This window comes from the organism of the source record quoted next, unplaced genomic scaffold, assembly GCF_019419815.1.
Source record: "Pyrus x bretschneideri cultivar Hongxiangsu unplaced genomic scaffold, Pyrus_bretschneideri_v1 Contig1, whole genome shotgun sequence".
Taxonomy (NCBI): Eukaryota; Viridiplantae; Streptophyta; class Magnoliopsida; order Rosales; family Rosaceae; genus Pyrus; species Pyrus x bretschneideri.
In genome coordinates, this window is record NW_025999390.1 from 3,514,910 (window position 1) to 3,523,668 (window position 8,759).

Consider the following 8,759-nt stretch of genomic DNA (forward strand, 5'->3'; position numbering starts at 1 on the left):
AGCCAAATTTTGAAATCAGCAGCAAAATGTAAACAAAGTTATATTGAAAGAGTGCATACTCTTTCTTTTTTTCTGATAGGTGGCCTGCCCAGTGATGGGCGGGTTTTTAACAGAATGAATAGTTGGAGCATCTTTGGCTAACAACCGGCGCATAGTGGCATGGTCAGCAAGAAAAAGGGGTACAGAAATTTGATGAGAACTTGTTCCAGCTGTTGAATGTGAGGTAAGAAGACCTCGAACAGGAGTATGTTGTTCAAAACTTGATGTAAATGTTTGGGGAGGGTTGTTTCCTTTGTTTAAAAATAGTAAAGAGGTTGAAGTATTGTTGTATTCGTCGTCATAACTGATGGGAACATCTTGTAATACGATATCATCAAGATTAACAACCGCAATAGATGTAGGCGAATCAGCACGCTCAGTTCTAGCGGCATTCCTAGATAGCCCTATTCTTCTAGACATAAATCTACATAAACGGAAAAAACCACACAACAATGGTTTACTTTCTAACAGAAGGAATGTGACGATGAAACAACTATGTTAACCATATGAAATGAGCGGTGAACCAAAACCCATTCAAGCAAGAGGTCATCAGAATCGCAAACACTTTGTTAACATAATAGTAAAAACATAATCCTAATCTTTTTAGATTAGAATGAAGAATAGAGACAATTGATTTGTAATTGCTTCCTTAAATAGTGTGGTTTGTCAGTGCAGAGTGGAAAATTAATGATTAAAGTGAACGATGATTGCAAAAAAATGGTGATAAAGGAAAGCAGCATAAATATTGAATAACGACGTTACTATGATCCAAAAAAGCATGCATAGACGATTGAACATGTAAACCGAGAAAAGAGTAACAATAAAAAATAAAAAGTTAAAGGTTCTTTAAAGGGACAAAAATCTAACTGTTGTAGAGACGAAAGCGTAGCTGTGAATGAATGCCACGAAAGAACAGTGCAGGACTCCAACGATAAAAACAAAACCTAGAGAAATAGGAAGACAAAATATAAACACATATATAATCAAAGAGAAGCCAAAGACAGAACAAACATCGAACTATAAAAACTAATGCACGGCTCAACGACATTAATATAAGACATGCATTTATAAATTTGACAGAAACAAACAAATTATTTAGGTTTGACTCACTTTAGACCGATAGATAGTGCAAGATGAAAAGTGTATATTTAAGAGTCTAAGCCCTTAATTTCCAACAATAAATATATTTTAACAGTTGAAGACGGAGTTGCACCTCACGTAGTTAATCAACAACATATGTAGAAACATTTGTGATGGATGCTAAAGGATATGCATCATTTGAGAGTTCGAAGATTAAACCTTGCATTCAGTATATGTTAGATCCTGTAAATGTTGGAAAACTTTTTCATTAAATATGTTTAGGGAAACATAGAAATCTATGATGCGATTCCATTGTTCCGTTTCACAAAGTTTGTAGGTTGGACTCTTATTAAACGGTGAGCTTGATACAAATTATTAATGATAGATATACTCCAGGATGTTTGGAGTTTAAGCACCACCACTTAAACATGTCAACAATACTCTAGGATGTTTTGAGTTTAAGCACCACCACTTAAACATGTCAACACGTCGATAAGTTGACTGGAACAACTTTATTTATAAGAAATAAAAATTGAAAAGAATCATGAAAAATCTGTGATGGTGGAAAAAATGGATTGAAATCACTCCAAGGTAAGTAAACATAAGAAACATTTTATCACGGTCATAATTCAACTTGAAATTCCTGTCTAACGTGATGAACAACTTTGTATCCATAGCTGAAGACCCTAAAAATGTAAACCCCTAATCCATACTTTTAAATTGACACCCTCTAATAAAATCGTATCCAACTTTATGAATCACTTTGAAGTAGTTAAAGACCATTAAGTTGAGAAGTCATTAAAGATCCAAACATTAAAATCATTGTAGAGGAACAGTGAGGTGACCAATGTCGGCTGTTTTCACAGTTATCAACACAACTACGAAACCATGAGCATTAATCTTGCCACCTAGGCAAACCTCACCATCTCTAAACCCACCCTTTGCACACCGCAAGGACCTTTTCTATTTACAATTGTTGCATTGTTTGCATAATATGATGCCTTCCATATTCAAATAGTTACATACCAACCGAGAATAATAATATAAATTCGTCGCTCACCCCTGTTTCCCCATTTGAAAAACCACCCGAAAAACCACATTAATTACCATAGTTTTCAAGAATTCAGATATGGCTGCAAAGAATGAACTAACACAGCATAAAACATATGTGTTGGAGTAACCAATTAAAAATTGTTGAAGGACCAACCAAAATTTTCAAAGTTAAAAATGAGAACAGAATCTTCATAAAAACAACTAAATTTGCAATTTAAAAACAAACGAATAATATCAAAACATTAATAGAAGAACTGTTTTATTAGTGTATAACCAACAAAGAAGCATGAGTCAAATGATCCTATCAAGAAAAAGAGAAATGGAAAAAATATATAAGCAGAGAAACATATTCCTAGCACGCCAACACTTCATCCTTGAACGGTAAAAGGGTTAATTGTTTACATTATTGATGTTATGACCAAACAAAAGAGGTTTACATGGCGTTTATCTTATCTAACACCCGTTAAGTCTCTATACATTGAAAACCTAGAAGGATGTTACAATGGAGGCAAGAAAGAGCAACAAAATTCCAATTTTGTAGCAACAACCAAACTTGTAGATCCCACCGAAAACCCGCCAAAAAATATGTTAAACTTCTTCATTCAACGGAAGTTGTTCTTTCGGCGAATTACTACGATTTTCAGGCGAAGGGATAGTGTGGACGACCAATTTGTTTCGGTTTGCACCCTTACCATAAACACGCAAACCCATCCTTGTTTTTTCTATTTTGACTTCTTCCTTTGTACTGGGTCCTGGGGGAGTTTCTCTATATATCTGTATCCTTCTTCGAATCTTGTTATTGTTTCGAGCCTCAATCAGTTCCTTTAAATTTTTAACCAAAACTCCTCCTAGAATTTGTTGTTCGCTTCGATCAATCTCTTTGACCATTTTATCTATCCTGAATCACAAATTAAATATAGTGTCAATACTTATGTTTTTTAGAAAAATCTGTTTAGCTTGTAGGTCTTAGAATAACACAGTAAAAAAATTTAAAAATTTAAATATAGAAGTTGTGATTTTTTTTTTTGGAAATATGTCTGGTTTGTTGAGAGATTGGAATTGTTAACATCACTTATTAAAGCACTTCGGGGAGGATGAGACGGTAGACTACCAGATAAACCTAACGAAAAGACCAACCAACCAAAGTAACTAACCTTCGAAGAACGGTTTGGTAAAGTGAGAATGTAACAAAGAAAGGAAGCAACCAAAAGAAAACATATAAAATGCTTAACAACATTTGATAAACAATTAAAAACATTGGGTTAGATAAGAATCACAGAGACCCAGAGACTTTTCACACAATAACATAATTGCATAGACAAAATTTAAACGAAAAAAAAAACGAACTATCGGACCTTTGGAGTATCAGAGGTTACAAAGATAACGAAGAATGAGAAACAAAGCTTAGAACAAACGTTTAATATGAGGTGAAAAAACCTAACAGTTATGTTAAAAATTATAAAAGCGCACTATCTGAAATGGAAAGCATGGGGAAACAATGTATTGAAGTTCAGAGCATACCAAAGGGTTGATTGAAACGTAATGGTTCGGAACCCCTTGATTAAAGGCAGTAGCAAGAGCAGATTATGATTGAACAATGTGAGCACAATCTAAACTGCGAAAAAGCAGTGAGACTGAGATTAATAATTTGAAGTGCAAACAAACAGTTACAATAAAAGTAACTTAAATTGTGATTGTATAACTACTAAGAATTTTCTCTATGATCTTTCATATTTCCCCTTAGTTGTTTGTAGTAATGCTTTATCTTATCTAACAATTGTTCGATCTTTATACAGTGAAAGCCCAAAAAGCCGTTACAGTGGAGGAAAGCAAGAGCAAAAAAATTCAAATCTTCTTGCACTAACCAAACGTGTAGATACCACCAAAAAACCTTTTAAACAAAATCTAAACTGTTTCATCCAACGGAACTTGTTCTTTTCGTGAATTACTACGATTTCAAGTGTATTTTAGAAAGAAAAATGTGTTTAGCTTGTAGATCTTAAAATAACATCGTCAAAATTTTTTAAAACTCAAATATAGAAGCGGTGAGTTTTTTGGAAATAACTTAGATTTGTTCGGAGAGCGTATTTATTAACAACACTTATTAATGTACTTTGGGACGGATGAGATGGTTGACTCTTAGGAAAACCTAACGAAAACACCAACCACACCAACCAAGCAAAGTAACTAAGGTTTGAAGAGTGGTTTGGAAGATTGAAAACGCGACAAAGAAAGAAAGCAATTGACAAAAAAAAAAATATAAAATGGCTAACAACATTCGACTAAGAATTAGGAACACTCGGTTAAAGCAAAATCATAGATGACACCAATGCACCTTTGAACAATAATAGAATGGTTGAGACTAAGTTAAAACCAACAAAAACAAAGAAACCAATGAACTTGTGAAGTATCAAAAGATCACAGAGATAACGAAGAATGAAAACAAAGCAGGTAGCAAACGAATGACATAAGCTGATAAAACCAAACAATCGACTGAAACATGATAAATCTGCATTAACTCAACCAGAAAGCACGGGGAAACAATGTATCTTAGTTTAGGTGACATACCAAAGCCTTGATTCAGATGCAATAGGTGCGGATCCCTAGATGAAAGGCAGCAAGAAGAGCAGATCACAATGTTGCAATAACACCTTGATCTAAACTACGACAAATCAATGAGATTGAGAGTTAGAATTCGAAGCGCAAACAAATGGATACAGGAAAAGTAACTCAATTTGCGACAGTGCAATGGACTCTAACTGGGACAGTTCAATGGACTTAATGTACGAAAAATTCACATTTAACGAAAGAAAAGTTGCTAACAATGGGAATGCATCTTCTGTCACCATATTTATTTAAAGGCCTAAAGTAAGGATGAGGTATCGTAATCGGTTTTGAATTAGTACAGGGGTTAGAGTGTGAGAACGTCGGTTTTAGAAGGAATAGGCTAAATAGAGCAAATAATGGTTCACACCTAGCATGCATACCACATTACACTTCATGTACAGCCTAAAATAATAGAAAATATCAAAAATTGTCGAAAACAAACACTAATTTTTTAGAGCCTGAACTGATACAAATTAGAAACACCTCAATTCGCTTGCCTTCATTATTCACTTTATATCTTAAGAATAATGACTAAATAGTTTTAAATATTAAACATTCCACAATCAAAAAGATTAAACACTTGAATCAGTACTAATAGTCATTTCAGCCAAATTCATGATTGCAAGATCCTTAATATAGTATGTCTTGACAACAGATTCAATGATCATATTATATGCATGGACGTAAAAAAACAGATGCATATATAGTTATATACACATCTATGCATGCATACCTATATAGGCATGTACATACACACACAGATGCATACATACACATGTATATATGCATACATATACATATAGCTATGCAGATGCCTATACATATATTTAGACATATACTTAGGTATATATTGATAAATATACTATTTTGGCTACACCGAAGTTGAGCAGACATAATACAAATAAGGAAATTATGGATTTTAGAACAACAAATAAATTTTGGCCAGCATCTGTCCAGAATAAATTAAAATACAGAACATGCATGAGGAATTATGTTTTACATTATCTCACTTGATATGATATTCAAAGGAAAAATAATTTTGATAGGAGTGCGAAAAATTTTACAAAAGATAAAAAAAGATTGGATCTTAAATAACATTGATTAGTCTAAATTAATACCTTCCACTATATGAGAATAATTAGATTGTTTCTCCATTTCTTAAAGACAGAAACCTCACTCTAACATTGTACGAAACAGTGCACTCAACAGCCTAATCTCCGCAACACCCAACTAAACAGCCTATAAACATCCATTACAATTTTAAAGAAAACAAAGGGTAAATCTCAGAAGGGTTTAACTGACGACCAGTCATTTATGCTTGATAATGTTCTGAATTATCAGCTGGATAAAGTTGTTAAAATGTGTTTTGGAATCAGTCGTCTGACATCATGTTTATCGACGCTGTTGGGATCAAAATTTTGGATGTTGTGGTCAAAATTTTGTGCCCGCCTAAGGATATCTGAGGCTAAAAAGTTAACTCTACTCATTTTAGCTTCTAAGTTATTTTATTCTTCGGTCTTCAGATTTAGACTAAATATTTAACATTCCATAGTGTAGTCTCAACTTCAACTTCACCGTGAGAGCTTGTATACTGGATTTACTTCTTTAGCCTTTTGTATGCAATTTATATTACATGACTCAAAATACAACTGAAATAGAACACAAATGGCCCATAGAAAAAAAAAATGCGAAATATTTACTAATCCCTATTCACATTTTTTGTGAAAGAACTCAAATTTCAGAGATACAAAACAGAGAAGCTTGTATAAATCATTTATAAAGGTTACCTGCTTTTGGTTGAAAAACTGAAGGGTGATGCCAATTCTTCTTCTGCTTGCACCTCCTTATGGAACTTTACCTTGTACGTGAACCTGAAATTAGCACCCAGTCAGTACCTTTGGCAAGCTCATGTGGGTATTACAACATGTATGGGAAGATTATTGCAACTCTAATAAAAGAAGAAGCATTCATTTGAGGATGTCGATGTGTCATGCAGTGTAGGCAGCCATTTCAAGATGTAACTAAAAATAGAAAGTGTTGAGGACTCGTTCAAGTAGCTAATTTTGTAGCCACAACTGTTCAAAGGAAAAAATAAGCAGAAGGTCTGTTTCCATATGAAACTGAAGAAACAGAGACATGAGAAAACTCGAACCAGCACACAACTGAGCTAAATTCAACTACATGGTTTAGTTTCATCAACCGAATTTCATAAAACCATCTACCAGACCAACATCCGTTTTCACTTCATTCAATGGTTAAAGAAAATTTTGGCCAACTCATGTTGAAAAGGAAAAGAATGAATGGCTGATTAGAAAAATGGATAATTCATAACTAATTAAATCTAAATGCATCTAATTCAGCATCAATTCAACAATAACTTCTTCTGGTTTCAAGATCTCATCTCTTACATAAGAGGAATATAAATCGCATCTGTAATTACCCAAATGAGGAAAAATTAATACAACCAAATCAATGTTTATTTTCTTCCTGTTCCATCGTTTTCTCGGCAACCTAACAGTTTGTGGAAGGAAAAGGATTGAACCCAATAAGCAAAATCAAAACTTTTTTCTGCCAATTCATTCTCTTCACCCAGAAGAAGATTAAACTGACAGGAGATAAAGAGACAACATTTTGTGGATTCTTTAAACAATACCAATTACAATGTTATCTACTCACACCACACCACACTGAAGAGGTTCAATTGATTCCAAAGAGAAATTAGAAACCAACAAACTGGGAAAATGGAGGAAACAATCTGCTAAAATTTGAATTTATCATGTCCCCAAAAGCCAAGTCCTCCCACTCAACAGGCAATCTCCATCGTCAAAACTGTTTTCTAAATTCGTGAAAACATGAAAATACAAAGTTCCTAAAAACCTACTTAGCAGTTAACAAAACACACAGAAAGCGCTGTTTGAGCAGGTAAGTCGTCAAGCACAGATGATTTCACTACCTTTTAACAATACACCAGTAAGCTTATCACATTAAAAACTGATATTAGCAAATACAATGATGAATGATGTGAAACTGAAGATGCAATGAAAGCTTATATTAAGTAAGAATCAAAAGCCGTATTTCTATAACTTGAAAACAAAATTTAAGTGAATGGCCCTGTAACTAAGGTTATTGAACATGATTAACTATCCGCAACCCTCAACCTTGTAACCTGAATCAAATTGGTTTCACACATACCAATAGAAAATCAAATTGATTATGACATACTTCCAAAAGTATATAAACGATATAATATAGGTTAGAATCGTTGGATATTAATCTACAGTGAAGGAAGTTGTTATACATATATGCTTAGGTAAATGATTTTCAGGCACCCCTATTTTTTCTTGCCACTGGACTGAACAAAAAAAAAATGAGAACGAAGGGCTAAATCACTTCCAGTTAGTCTTCTTATTAGGCTGTGACCAATCTACAGTACATGTAACATCATATTTGAAATCGAATTAACAGTTTTGAATCCTATTTGGATCACCAAATCTTATTTATTGATTCATAATCGATTAACATCATATTTGGATAGATCAAAGTTAATTTAAAACCTAGAAAATATTAAAATATAATGAATGAGTAACCTCATTCTTATTATATTTTTTTATTTTAATTAAACTACCACTACAGAAAACCATAAGTAATATAAAGATCAAAGGATATGTTATATTAAGTCATGCTATATCAAGTTGGACTGAATTAGCCTTGATTTATATAGATCCATTTATAATCGGATTATCAAATTGAGATCCTAGCAATTGCATATTCTTTATTCATGGTACTATAAAAATGGGTATATACTAAGTTGGAATCACTACAGCAAAAAAATAAAAAAATAAAAAAAAATAAAAAATAAAAAAAAACAGAGAATGCAGCATTTTCTCATATTTTCAAATCAATTCTAAACCCTAAAATCATTACGGCTAGACCTTTTATTCACACCTCAGTTGTTGCTGTATCCCTACATCTATGAATCC